At 41.0% G+C, this 15,044-nt stretch overlaps 1 protein-coding gene across 1 annotated transcript in view; it reads left to right on the top strand.

Moving 5' to 3' along the window:
* Positions 1-15,044, top strand: part of TAFA1 (TAFA chemokine like family member 1) — a gene marked incomplete at both ends in the record, with an annotated part of 212,333 nt that overhangs the window by 174,529 nt on the left and 22,760 nt on the right. The window lies entirely within an intron of this gene.

Raw genomic sequence — 15,044 nt, forward strand, 5'->3', positions numbered from 1 at the left:
CTATGCACATGGATCACGTCAAGATTTACTCTCGAAAATATGAGTATAGCACTCTGTGCAGCCACTCAGATCAGTGTAACAGATTCTGTGTCAGGATTGAGCCCTTAATAAATAATTGGATTAAATTATCCCTTGCATCACTTCAAGAGGCCTCCTGGTGCCACATTAGTTTTGATCCATAAATATTTCAAAGGGCAACAGCCATTCATTTTGATTTAATTAGCCATTTGAAAAGTCAGTGGCAAATAAATAAATAAATAAATGCTGTGGTCTTATTCTGTAATGAACATTACAGAAAGCTAGGAAAAAAACTCTGTATTTTGAACTCACTGGTGTGTTGAATCTTGTCAGTCACGGGGATTTTTTGCTGTAGCAAGAACACCAGGTTACTTGTATTTGGGATTCAATGCTGCACCCCAGGTCTAGCTCAACAGGGTGTCTTCCTCTCTGGGGCTCCCCTGGCACCCATGCAAGGTGAAACCAGGCAGCAAGGGGGAGCTAGCTGTGGCTTGGATGTGCTTAGCACAGTATGAATTGATTATGAATTGACAGGGAGTAAGTGGTGCCATCAGTCCCTCTTCCCAAACAAGCCACTGGGTGTTCAGGAATCCCTTTGTGTAGCAGCTTTGTGAAACTTTTTTTTTTTTTTTTTTTTGTAAAAGTTCCTTGCTGCTCTTTATGGTAAGTGTTTGGTGCCCAAAGTGAGACAGGAGAATTGTTGGGTATTGAGGACAGGAAGACCTTATAGACGAAGCTTGGAGGCTTGCATATTCAGTACTAAAGAAGATGAAAAACAGGGAGCACTTTTAAGAGATGAGAACCTAATTTTTTCTCAGCAAGTATCCATGGTGAGTATGTATTTGGCTTATCTTTTAAAGACTGAAAGAAAATGTTGCATAATTTCAAAAATACTTTCAGAATTTTAAGTTATGAGGCAGTCATTTAAAGCTTGTTATACTGGGAATGCTATTCTGCTTCTGAATTCATGAAATGTGCTAAAAATGTGCTATGAATGGACCTGTGAATGACTGCACTTTAATCTATATTCTGTCATTCTTTTATTGCTTAGTTAACCCAATTAATTATATATATACATATATATTTATTTATTTATTTATTTATTTTCTGTTGAGCACACTCATAAAACCATAAGTGAAACCTACAGTGGATCTTAACCAAAGATCAACCATACAAGCCTTGAAGAGTTTCATGTTCTTTGGCAGGTCATGAGAAACAGAGGCACTGCATAGAGCAGACACCATTAATTCAGATCTCATAATTCTGTTCAGAGGACAGGAGCTCCTGCTGTGTTAAGAAAAAAAGTTGGGTGCAGGTGTGGACCGGTGCCTAATTGCTCTGTCAGGATTACAATAAAAAAGAAACATTTTTGTCTGGAATTTTGAAAGGAGTAAGGATAAAACAATGACTAATATAAAAGTGCAAAGCTAGTCCCATTGAAGTCACTGGTAAGACTCACAGTGACTTCAAAGCCTGAAAACGTGAACTACAAAGGAATGTCTTCCCCTTTCAAGTTTAGTTGTTGTAGTCAGACTATAGCTTCTTTTGTGGATGGCTGGTGAACAGTTCAAAAGCCCAATATGCTGCTTGTAAAAATTAATAGAAGGGACATTTCTTTGGCCTTTGTTTTATCCCAGACTTTGCCTTGTGACTTTTGACATACTGACCTGTTTTAAGTCAGAACTTTGACCTATTTGGCTCTTCTGTCCTTGCTAATGCAAAACTCTTGAAACTTCCCATTGGAGACTCGTGGAAGTCGATACTTTAACTCAAATAAAGGTTTGGGATTTGCTGTCTCTTTTGCACAGGACATTTCAAAATGTCATCTGCAACTTTTTACCTTCTTTACCTACATTAGTGGAAGGATTAAGACCTTTTAGCCATGGTGCATTATACACTGCCTATGATTTCAAGCCACAATCTGTGATTAAGAAAGCTTGTTTGGGTCCATTACTTTAAAAATACGACATGAATGTTCAGGTTACAGCAGTATATTCGCAGCCAAACAGGCCAACCACCTCTGAGGTGACAGAGACTGGGAGATACCATGTCAGCAGTCTCCTCTCATCTGTGGTTGATGACTGTCTTGAGCCATCTCCACCTGATAGCTGTTTAGTTGTATTTAAAGAAAATAAAAATTAAAAATTATATATATAATAAACCTCGGCCTAGCCCTATTTGTACCATTGGCCAAATTGTGACTTAATGGGATCAGAATCAAGTTGTTGATGCTTCTCAGTCCAATTGCATCAGAAAACACCTCATCAAGGCCAATGCTTTGACAGTTTGAGTTCATGTCACAGAGGAGGGACAGCATTCCCTGCACTCCAATAGCCAACGCCCTAGGACACAGCTGGGCTGTGTAGGAGGGAGAACACAATTATATGAGTTGGTCAGCGTAACCTTTTCAGTAAGTATCGGGGGTGACAAATGGCCCTTTTGTCTCTCATTGTGAAATCTCTTTGTGGATAGCACACCATCGTAGTACGTAAGACTCATAAATGCAGCTCTCCCCCTGAAAGCCAGGCTGTGTGTATGGAAGGGAGAGGACAGGAAGCTCCTGTCTGTCCCCATGAAATGCTTCCTGCCAAGTCCTGCAAACCCTTTCTCAGGGGCCTCATATTAAAACAGATAGAATGGGACTAGGCCAAGGCAGCCTCTGAATTTCTAAATTCTTCTTTGCTGCTCATTCAGTAGATACTGTCCTAAAATCTGTCTGAATTGTGTAGTAACAGTGAGAGCAAAACAGAAGCCAAATCTTGCCATGAAACAGAGAAGCCAGCCTATTATTTCTCATCGCCTCTTCTGTTGCACATTTACTTTCATGATTCCCTTCACTGCTCCAAAGTCGTTTTTTTTAGGGTTGTTTTGAATGTTCCCTTCTCTCTTCCAATTTATCTTGTGTGTCACTTGGCAGCAGCATGTACTATGGGCATTAGTCTGCTCAGCTCTCTGTCATGTCTGTTATTATTTTCTCCATTTGCCCAAATACCTCTCTAGAGCAAGTCCCAAGTGGATTCACTCACTTTCTGTTGCAGCAGCGTGGAATTGTCCCATTTTTTGGGGGGGGAAGCAGTGCCAAGCCTTTCCAGAAGCTCCCCAGCCCTCTGCCTATGGAGCACGTGGGACCTGTGCAGCTGAGTATTAACAGTGCTGGTGGACATAGACTGTGTGCTGGGTGGCTGAAGGTACCAGAGCAAGTTCATGCTCTAATGTCTTGCCCATCGTCCCCGTGATGGCCATGGCCACCTCAGGGCTTGAGTTTGCAGCTCAGACCAGCATGCAGACCCCTTTAAGTCTGCACTCTGACAGACCTGCTCTCTCTCACTTTGCTGTTACTGCAGATCCTTAATGTGACACTCTATTTCTGCATGGTTTTCTAACCTATACTTCTGAATTCATACCCTTCTTCACTTTACTTGCAAACAGCTTGTCTTGCTAATTTCAGAAGCCCATGAATTTTCTTCCTCCTGCAATGGTCTCTGTGGGTTTACGAGGGCACTCGGGTGGCAGTGGGCACATACTGATGACCCTGTTAGGTGTCAAACCCATATCCCTTAGAAATTCTGTTCATCTCCATGCATAAAGATTAGGCAATGGCTCTAGTTGTTTTTTCCTTAATAAGTGAATCTTCTATCTTTCCACATAACACTAAAAGAATCTGCTAAAATGAAAAAGAAAAAAAGAAAAAAAAAACTCAGATATTTATCCTTTTTTAATAGGTATGTCTTTTTCAATATTTTTTTTTCCACCATTACCAGTACATCTTTTACATTAAGCGGGCCAAGATTTTTCTCCATTGTTCATGAGTAACATGGAGGGATTCTTTATCTTGTTCATCATTCCTGCAGAGTTTTTGTTTCTGCACCATCTTCCTTCTTGGTATGCAGAGCACTGAACACAGGCAAACCCCAATGAAAAAAATGCGGCTTTTAAATGCCTTTAAAATCACTGTTTGAAGCTTTTCCAGATGCACTCAGCATATTCTTAAAATACATAAATGTTTATTCAGTGAAGGATTCGCATTCAGAAAAGCTCAACAAAAAGTTGTTTTTATTTTGCTTTTGCTTTGTTACAACACTTTCCTAAAATATGTGGCTGCAGGCTGCTTGAGGTTTGGTGGTTCTACTAGAACTTGGCATTGTATGGGGTTTGATAACTTCAGGCAGACTTTAAAATAACTTTGTTATGACAGTATCAAATGTAAAGGTTAGACCAACACTGTCATATTTGGGTCAGGACTGTAATATCCACCCTTCATTCTTCATTGATCTAATCTTCATTAAAAATTGAAGTTAAGATTTTCTTCATTGGTGTGAATGAAGCTGGCTGTTTGGACTAGAGAACAACAATGAGCAAGTGGCAGCCATGAATTGATTAGTGCACTTTTGTCTTTTTGGTGGTTTTTGTTGTTGTTCTTGCTGTAGTTTTTTGGTAGTGGTAGTGGTGGTTTTTTTTTGATTCTTTATGGACTGTCTACACACGACTTGCAGTTTTCTACAGTTGGTTCCATTACGAAAACAGTCTCATGGCCACTTTTTCTTTTTTGTTGTCGGTGGGTGGTTGCTTGTTTTTTTTGGAAACAGTTCATTTTGGTACTCAGTATACCCAACATGAATGTTTGAGCATACACAGGAGTCACCACATTTTCTACACTTTCATTCAAAATTCTCCTATTTGGAAGTCTCCCATCCTCTTTCTAGATACACCTCTGCTTTCTACTGCACTTTGCAGTGGCTGCACACATTCCTTTCAGGAGATCAGTAAACAGGCCTGGTCACAAAGAGCAAGTGTGACGAAAACGGGAGTGGAGGCGAAGTAAACTCCTGAGGTTACTAGTCACTGTTAATGGAAAAGCTCTAGTAATAATTTCTCATCTCTAATACTTTATATAATTGATCTAAAAATGTAATAATAATACAAGCTATTTTTAATCTTAATACTGTCACTTTTACGCACTGAATAATGTGCACGGTACCATGTCATTTACATGTATTGGGCCATTCTGTGGAGTCAATAAGTGGCTATTCCCATGTGTTCTTCAAGAACTTTGAATAATACGTATTTGTTCATCTATGCTGAAGTTTACTGTATTATGGTTAATGATGCTCTCAGACACACATTTTTGTAGTGCTTGAATTTCTTCTCTTCAAACTTCTTCCAGTCTCTTTCAAGCTCTCTCAGAGGCAATCTCAGTATTTCTTATACAATTATCTGTGAAATTGATTGGACCGTGGGGTATGGAATAACAAAAAAGCACAGGCACTGGCTTTTGAAATTGTTCAAGAAGGAACCATCATACAGGTTGTGTATGTTGCCAAGGCTTTTAGGAAATGTGGAGTTTTTAACACTGGTCAAAACCAATGAGTAAGAAGGAAGGTGTTACCAAAGTGTTTCCTAGTTGCTGTGCATTATTTCTCCCTGTAAATTATTCCCATAAGAAACGTCTCTGCTAAGGTCTGAGATGATCCCAGTCTGTGTTGTGAGCAGATACAGGATTTGAACTGTTAGCTCTCAGGCAGCAGGACTAGTGTGCTAACTCTCCATGCCTGCTGCTGGCCTGTTTTATATCAGCCATGCATCAGGGAAAAGGGAAATCACTCACTGATACAGAACAATAAAATGAAATGAATCCAATATTTCCCATTCTGCCAGACTGGCTTTGGATCACATCAAGTTTCAAATCATTCCGTAATATATGAAATATTCACATGCATGTACATACTTCAGATTTCTATTAGTTTGAGGATTATCCATCAGTAGCCAACACACAGCCCTGTGATTTTACATCAGACTTTGTCTGGACAGTGCTAACAAACTGAACACAAGTCCTAATGACTCTTGGGAGCACTGTGACTTTTAGTACGTCTCTGGGCCAGCACCACACAACTCTCCAGACATGCTACTGATAGTCAATACTGCACATTATTTTTCCCCTGTGCAATAATGGGAGCAGAGAGAGAACAGCTTTCATCAGCACTTGCTCCTTTTGCTGGCATTTGCCCTCCTTTCTATCACCCAGCGCCTGCAAATGAAAAGGTCGTGGCTGGTAGGTTGCTCCTTGGGCAGGTGGTAATTGCAGCCATGCTGTTGACAAGAGCTAATTTATTTTATTTTTAAATTATGGATAAGATGCCGACTGTAGAGTGAGCATTCATAATTAAAAAGCACCGTGCTCCTGCAGAAGCAGAGGTGCAGCTCATCCCCTAGGAGGGACCTGAGCAGGCTCTCAGCCTGCGCATCCTCCTGCAGCACTCCTGCTGCCCCAGCTCACGCCGGACAAGAAGGACATGGGACATTCGGAAACTTCAGCTCTTCTTGAAGTGGAAGCCAGATTCAAGCCCTGCAGAGTCAAATGAAAGACTCCCATTGACTTTAGGTCAGCTCCTTAGCAAAGACTTTGTTAGATATAATCCTGTATCTATCAGCACTTACATCAAGTGAAAACGGTTCACCGTCACAAAGCCAATAGCTTTCTATTTATCTTATGTGTACGTTAGGTGGTATCACCAAAAAGCTATTTTTTTTCCCACTCTGTGAAAATACTTTCAATCAATTCTTATTTTTTGAAGAAAGAAGGGGAAAAAGATGTTTTTTGCAACTGAAGAAGTCAGCTTCTCATCCCTCTAGCTGTGCTTCAGCCTAGATAAGAGAAGATCTCAGGGTCCCATATTATTAATGCACTGTCTGTATGAATAACGAGCAGGCTTGGTGAATTATTTCACACTCCTGGGAAAATCTATAGCCCTGTCCTTCTGCAGCACCACTGGAACTGAGCAGGAGACTCGTATTTTCTGATTTGGTGAATTCAGATGACTTCATTTGTAAAGAGGAAAAAAATGTATCTGTTCCCTACTGACACCCATTTACTAAGCTCAAAAAAAAAAAAAAAAATCATATCACATGCACTATTAAAGAGAGAGAGAGAAGCCTAACTTTCTACTGGAATATTTTCAGACTTTGTTTTTGTCCCAAAACACATCTTCTTGAAACGCCCTTGCAGCCACTCTGAAATTACAGCCAGCCCCTGAGAGGTGCTGAGATGACTTCAGTGGGAGCCTTGAGTTGAAGCCGCATGGTTTCCTAAGCCCAGCCCACCAGTGAGCAGCCAGGGAGAGCAGAGTGGCCACGCTTCTCCCTGAACAAGCATATGTGCAAACCATGTGCTTATGTATCCATGTCTGTATGGCTTTGTATACCTGTGCACACTGTGTAGGGTCATCCTGCCATGGATGACCCACCAAAGCACCCGGTGCTGCACAGAAGTGTAACTATATGTTCCCAGTGGTTGAGGTACACTATGGGAGGATATTCAAGGGTCAAATTGGAGCCAATAAGAACCAAAATCTGTAGTGAGGATGCTGAGCTATGCCTTCCCCATTTCTGCATTGTTTGTGCTGCCTGCAAACCTCCACGGGGCACCAGGGAGAAGCAGACAGATGATCGCGTCTTTCTGGTGTGAAGACAGTGCAGCTAATGAGATCATCTGACTAGGGGCTTATGTGAGTACATCTTCATCTCCGCTATAATTTATCTCTCTACCTGTGTCTTATATTTCTTTCTTTTCCAATTGACATCTTGGTTTCCCACGTAGCAAAGCAACCACCCTTTTTAATATCCAGCCCGGAGAAGAGCTGACTAATCCACTCCTGAAGTGCAGAGCACTCATTTCAATCCCAATGAATTTTTCGACAGGAAAAACATTTTCTTTTTATTTTATTTTTTCTAAGAGGGAAAAAAAAGCCATCAGCCATGGCAGCATCTGCGTGAGGGGCGGTCGTTTTTGCACGCTCCAGCTGACAGGTCTCAGTGCTGGCACAGAGGGAGGAGAGCCAACCAAGGTGTACAACCAGCAGCTTTACGGTGAAATTAGAGACCGGCACAGCCACGTAGCAGTGTGAAGACACACAGGAACATATAATTACTTCACCTCCATACAGAGGAAAGTAACATTTCTCTAAAATACTTCTCATAAGCCAGCTAGAGGCTAAATGGAAAAGCAGTGGGAGTTTTCTCGTCTTCCAGGTAGCATTAAGTGTTAATCACAGCACTGGAAAGAGCCCAGCAAGGGGTTTTGGAGGCAGAGAGCACAGGCACAGAGGGCCATGGGCACCACAGGGAAAAAGAAGCACAAGCTGGGTGGGAAAAGAGAGCCTAAATGAGAGAAAATTATTTCACAGGGGCTAAACCACAGGCAGGGCCATGCAGGTGAGCCCCATGAGATCAGGTAGTGAAAAATTGGGTGTGCTGCCTGGCCAAACACAGAGAACAACTGAGGGAAGGGCTTTTTGTAACTTTTTCATATAGGCTTCTATCTGGGCCAGCCTGGATGAGCCCAGGACAGGGCAGCAGTCCACTCTCACCTTCATGCAAGTCTATGGATGGCAGATATGGCCAAAAAATCTTCCGTGATGCTGAGGGGTGTTCCACTTGCAGCAAGCAGGTATCCAAACAGTGGCCAAGAGGAGCTTAGAGAAACGTTGAGGTCAAGTAAGCATCTGCACTATATCCCTTTGCACCAAATCTTGATAATGTGTCTTTGCCAGGAAGGGCCATGTTACTCAATGGCTAATTCTGCACAGGCTCACATCTTTTTGCATCAGATACTGTATTTTCAGTGCACCAGGGCTGTGAAATGCAGCTTGTCTACAGGCATCTCTAATGTGGTATAGAAATACGTGATCAGAGTATTGCAGAGCATTAAGTCTTTTCTTTTCTTTCACAGCTACCTTGTGTCTATAAACAAGGAGTTAGTTCATGAGGCTTGAATGTGTTTTGTAGGATTAGGATATGAACACAAAAGAAATGGATGATTAAGTAAAAATGGAAAACCCTGCTACGCGGTGTGCTCTCTTTAAATTAAGGAACAAGAACCTGAAGCTATTGCACACTGCAATTTTAAAGAGACAATGACCAAATCCTTGTAAGAAGAATACGAATCATTAATTCTTTTTATTCATTCCGTGAGATCAAATGAGAGTCACTAATTTAGCCCCAGGACTGTCCATTATGTTAAACTACATGAGTTAATCTGGCCACTGCAACTAAAGGTGGACAAGTTAACAAGTGTTTAATTGATTTCAGAGAATTGATTATCCATAAAATTGATCACACAAGTGTTTCCTGTTGCTCCTCTCAGAGCACAGCCAGGTAGCTGTAGGACCCAAACTCCTCAGAGTCTGTCTGCCCATAGCTGGTTCTGAACGTGATTTTCATGCATTAACATTGCAGAATTGCCTTACATGTAGGATCAAGTAAGTACACTGCAAGCAAGGGGTTTATTTCAAACCTCAGACTTTATGCCAAGGAAGTCTATTATTCAGCATGTACATACCCTGCAGATTTTGAAACTGGTCTCTATACCTACATGTCAGAAAGCAGTTTGCTAATCCTGTGGCTCAAAGGTGGCATTATTCCTCTTTGGTAGCTAACTGTTTCTGTAGACCACTCTGTTTACTGCAATAACTGCTCAAGGTTAAGCAAGCACAAGTGCTGATGCAGAATGACAAAATTCAATAATATTTTTAAAGTGCTGCCTTTCCCTTTTGAAACTATCGTGCAAAAGATAGCGGTGTGGACAGGAGCTGTACTCCACAGAATTAAGCATTCTGCCCTGTCATTAGTACATAAAAGCTATTCTGCAAGCAGATGGATTGTTTATAATACATGGTCTTGGGTAATCATTTCCTTTTGATTACAATTCCTAGGCAGCAAGCATACAGCAGAGTTTTCAAGATGCATGGGCATGGTCAGTACATATTTTTTTATCTATCTTCCTAATGTTCCCAGGACTCACAAACAGCAAGGTGAAACATCAGCACAAGCCATCACTCTGCAATGAAACTGAGAAGCAAATGACACTGTCCTAACTGAGCACAATGGCAAATCTTGCATTAACTCAAATGAGAGTAGAAAACATATCTGTGTATTGGCTTTATTATTACAAAATGCCCTCTTATTTTTCTTCAAAACCCTCTGCAAAGTACCATCAAATATGATTGTATTTAATGCAGTTATGCAAATATCAAATTTACCCTATTTCCTTTGAAAATTCCTTTCCCTCCTCTTGAAAATTGCCAAGTGAATGAACACGTTTTAAAATCAGAGCACCTGTAGTCCCTGATAAATAAATAGTTAAGTACATAAATAAAAGACCATTAGTGTAATGAACACTTGCATTGCATTGGCAAGATCATTATCTGGGAACACAGATACCTGTTGCTCAGAGCAGGACAGGGGAAAGGAGGGTTACCAGTGCTTTGAACCGAAGAGCACAGGAATGAAGCAGTAAAGGAGAAAATCTGAACACTTTCTGACAGGTTATGTTTCCTCTGGGATTCAGCTTAGTAGCAAAGGCCTGGCCTCATTATTGCACTGGCGCTATTCATTTCTCTTGTTTGTCTGTATATTGTGATGAATTTGGTTCATCCGAATGTCAGGAAGGGAATCAGGTGAGGAATTTGCGGCGAAGCTGGAGAAGCATAATGCTTCTCCGTCACATGGCCCTTTCCTCGGATGGATGCGTGGTTCTGGGAACTCAGCTTCAAGAAAGGAAATAGATTGTCTTGGGGGCCCAGGTGCAGAGGCTTGGGCTGCTCAGGAGAACAGGCAGCCTCTGCTGAAAGGAAAGACCTCCAGGGCGCATCAAAGCAAAGGATGAAGGAGCAAGAACAGGAAAGGCAAAGAAAACAATGGAGGATTTAATAGATATAAACCCTCTATAGTAAAATGTAGGTTGGCAATTAAAAGAACTAACTCTAACTAACTATTACTAACTCTAACTCTAACTATTGGGGAAGGTTGGTAGCAGCTTCCCCGTAGGAATGTCAGATATTTTGGGAGGCTTACAGAGTGCTTTGCCATACCCACAAAGGCAAAGAGATTACTGTTTGATAAAACCCACCACAGCATACTGGCAAAGGATGGATGTACCACAGATAGATATAACTCAAGAAAAAGAGCCATAGAGCAGACTCATAAGAATTCATTCACCTGTTAGAGAGATACCTAATTGCATGTATCTTTTCTTTTTAATATAGCAAGAATTGACTCACTTTGACAAAAAAAAAAATATCACAGTAGTTTTCAGGCAGCTGTAGTTCATGTCAAATAAAGGGTGAAGTCTGGGGGGGTGGGTTGTGTGATGGTTTTTGAAATGCAATCTTTGAAAACAAAAATGTTTTGTCAGTGTTGTGACTTTCACAGTAAAAGAAAAGGGGACAAAATTGCCAAGCAGATATATGGAAGAGTTGCATCCCATTTTGAAGGCTTTAGTTACAGTTTGGCTTTATTTGATACAGTAATTTGTTATTGTTTGGTTGGCCAACATTGATATCTTTTCTTTTATCCATTTATTTGCAATAGCATGCTGATAAACCACTTTTAACGGTAGAACAGATTAATTTTCCATTGTTAAGTATTGACTTAGATTTTTTTTAATCTATTCTATTTGTCAGCAATGGCAGAACTGCACTTCCCTGGATGAGCAATAATGAGGCAGTATCGTGGAATCCATTTCTACTAATCCCCTGAAACACTGCTTGCAAGTTCTATGTGGTCATTGTGAAAAACAGCACTTGCAAACAAAAATTAAGTAAATAACAGCCTTACTCTCTGGTTTGCATTCTTCAAATGATCCCTGGTGCCCATAAATGAGGATCCTAACAAAAAGTATTGGTTTGAATTTGCAGATTTCCCAGCTGAGCTTGCTCATTAACACACAGCGGGATGGAAACTATGTCCAGAAGTGATCTGTGATTACAGTGGATATGGTCTAAATGTATTGTGTACAGTCGGGATTGGTAAATAAAATGAGTAGGGGAAATTTCAAAATCCCTAAAATTTAAATGTAATTATATGGCACCCAGATCTGTGATTTAGTGTTGCCTGCTACTGAAAGCATTTTGAAAACTCATACAGTTTCATAATAAAAAGAATAAATGGACAACACAGATCAGAAGCTTACACTCTGAATGTAGTGACCCTTATGTACAGGTCTGTGTGACCCACTTAAATTTTAAACTCATTCTTTATGGTAAGCATAGCCACACTCTTCATGCATTTTGCATATCCAGTTTTCAAGCCAAAATAGGGGAGCTGCATTGGCTTCAGTGCTCCCAGCAGGTAATCAGCTTCCTGCAACACCAAACCTTATGTCACCAGCATTAATGGGCTGAAATAATCAGAGCCTTATAAGGACTGTGTCTGCCCAGTTCCTATTAAAATTAATGGGGACTAGGCATTCATTCCCTTTAGGCATCTTTGAAAATATCAGCCAAACCGTGGTGGTGAGTATTAACCTTTAGGAAGTTAGTGTTGGCAGCCTCCCACTGCCCTGTGCTCATTTCCTAAATCAGTTGCTCTGATGAGGTGTGAGCCCTGCCTGGGAGCCTCCTGCCCAGGTTCGTTAGGACCAGGTCTGGGAGCAGCTGTGGGCACCTCACACCTGGGGGCTGTTTTGGCTCAATAGAGCCTGGGGAGGCAGGAGGCAAAGCGTGAGGTTGGTAAGTTGCTCATACCACCAGCAGCTTGAGTTGAGCATTAATTTCTCTTCTTGGTCTTCAGTGGTGAGGAATCTGGTCCCATAAAGGCAAGTAGAAGTGGTGTGAAAAACCTATCCTGGCTTTGTATATAATGCAATATAGAAATCTGGGGCAGAAACACTAATAATATTACAACCTAATTGTTACAATAAACATACTTGGTGTAGAAAATACCTGCATGTGAATGCCTTTATATATTAAACCCTGTAAGGAGCTTTTACCCTGCTGATTTAAACTTCTTTAATTAGGGTTTTTTTCCCTTTCCTCTCTATATTTATAACAAAAAACAGTCTGGCATTTAAAAAGAAAAAGGGGATTAGAATTACTTATTATTGGATTACTATTAAACCAATAGAAATAGCAGTAGAAATTCTTGCTTTTAAACATCCCCAAGGTCTCACGTCTAATCCATGCAGATGACCTGTGAGGAAGCAGTGTTACAGGAATAAATTGGCTGTGGTTTAGATGGGAGGATTTCAGCCCAGCTAACTCTCAGTAGTGCACATCTGAAATGCTACCGCAGTAGCTGAAGAGCAGACTGTCCCCCTTTTGAAAATTGTCACCCAATAATGCTAAAATAACCAAAGAATAATCAACACGCTCAGGGAGCAGACTGTTCGTGGACAGAAAATACATTACTAAATCAAATAAATTGCTAACTGTGAAGCATTTGCTAGGCTCTGTTTTACATGCTGTGAGATAAGAAGCAAATATAACATGCTGATCTCTCTTACTGGTTTGTGCTAAAAATGCAAGGTAATACATAGGCTTTCTTGATTTCTTAGAAATCCTGTAAGAACCAACTGGATCTTAATGACCTGTTACACTGCATCTTTACCACCGTTATGAATACATGGTTTTTGGTAGACATTTACGCTATTTTGAGAAAGTACCAATTGCGTTGTGCTGGATTTTTATCCTGGTGTTCTTTTTTATTTATTTATTTATTTATTTTACTTTCCTAAATGTAACAGTCTAGTAGCCATGGACCTGGAGGAAACGTGTAGCCAGGAACATCTGCGGTGCTGGCAGATCTCAGAAGAAGCAAAAGGGCCAGCCGGAGCCTTTCCTGGCTCTGCTGAGTCCACAGGTTTTGAGCAGAGTTATGGGCAAGGCTTATTGCAGTATCCCTGTGCTCAGGATGTGGATCGTGAGCTTGTTCTGCTAGCTTTTCGTGAAATATTAGGTATCACTAAATGTAGCTTTCCATGGAATATAAATCAGCTATGTAAGAGTAGTGTCCTGCTTGTACAACATATTTTGATTGTCTGCCCTTATATTCACTCACTTCGTGGCATAGTACAGTATATCAAAGAATGTAGATACTGCTGCTGCTTCCTACCACATTTTTCAGGTAAAATGACAGGTGCCTGGAATTATTACAGCATGTTTTCTTTGTTTTGTCACTAAGAAAACAGCACCATAGATGCTGAGAGGTTCTCGCCAGGTTTTGCAGAGACCAAGGGGTTATACTTGTATTCCTAAATCCAACAAGGGACCATAATCTACTAGTTTATGCTGCTGAACAAGGCAGGCATCCTGCAAGGGCAGGAGCACAGGTTTTGTGAAGTGGAAAAATTGGGCTGTGGGCAGCACAGGAGTGATGAGAGGTTACAGTGCAGAGTGGGAGCACACCTGCTGTGTTAGGTAATACTGGAAATGGTAAATAACCCCAAACGTTTGGATTTATTTTTCTTTCTAACAAATGTCACTGTGTCGTATCTAAATATATTAAAACCATGCACTGTTCAGATAACTATTGCTGTTTCTTTGAAGGATGAGATAACATCTAGCATGGGGGGATGTAAGGGAAAGGCAGAGCTACAGGGTCCTGTTCTACACTCGGTTCTGGGAAATGCTAAGGCAAAAGAAAATATTCCTACAGCCTGCTTTCCATTCCTATCCAAAAATACTCTTCCTTCCAATTTTTCTTGGGTGTCAAAATAAATGAAAATGTTTCATAGTGATTAATGGTGTGCTGGTTACACAGTGAATGCTGCTAGGGATACAGCCGATCACAGAAGACGATATTTTCAGAAAGCCTCATCATATTTTGTTTTGACTTTATGCTGACATGTTGAATTTTGGCAAAAAAGTGATGAAATTCAGCCAGCTACATAGGCATGCATGTGTGCACATAGACACACGCGTGGAGAGAGAGAGAGAGAGAGATGACTGATGATTCTGCTCCTGGAAGGAAATCTCTCTCCAGAGAAAAGCTCCATTGCTTGACACTTGCTGGATGGTTGATCATCATTTGCTCCAGGATGGTGTGATTCAGGGATTAGCTCTGCAGGAGCATCTCTGTGGTCACCAAGGCCACCCAGTGTTGTGTGTCACTGTGTGAACCAGCAGCCCCTGCAGGGAAGGTAATGACGTATGGAGGCTTGTCTGCTCCTCTGAGTACCCCCTCAAGTGCCACCTTTGGGAACAAAAGGAGGTGCCAAATGCCAGCCCATCCCTGTTTTCTTTAGAAAATTCTCT

The sequence above is a fragment of the Netta rufina genome (genome assembly GCF_964035555.1).
Source record: "Netta rufina genome assembly, chromosome: 10".
NCBI classification, from domain to species: domain Eukaryota; kingdom Metazoa; phylum Chordata; class Aves; order Anseriformes; family Anatidae; genus Netta; species Netta rufina.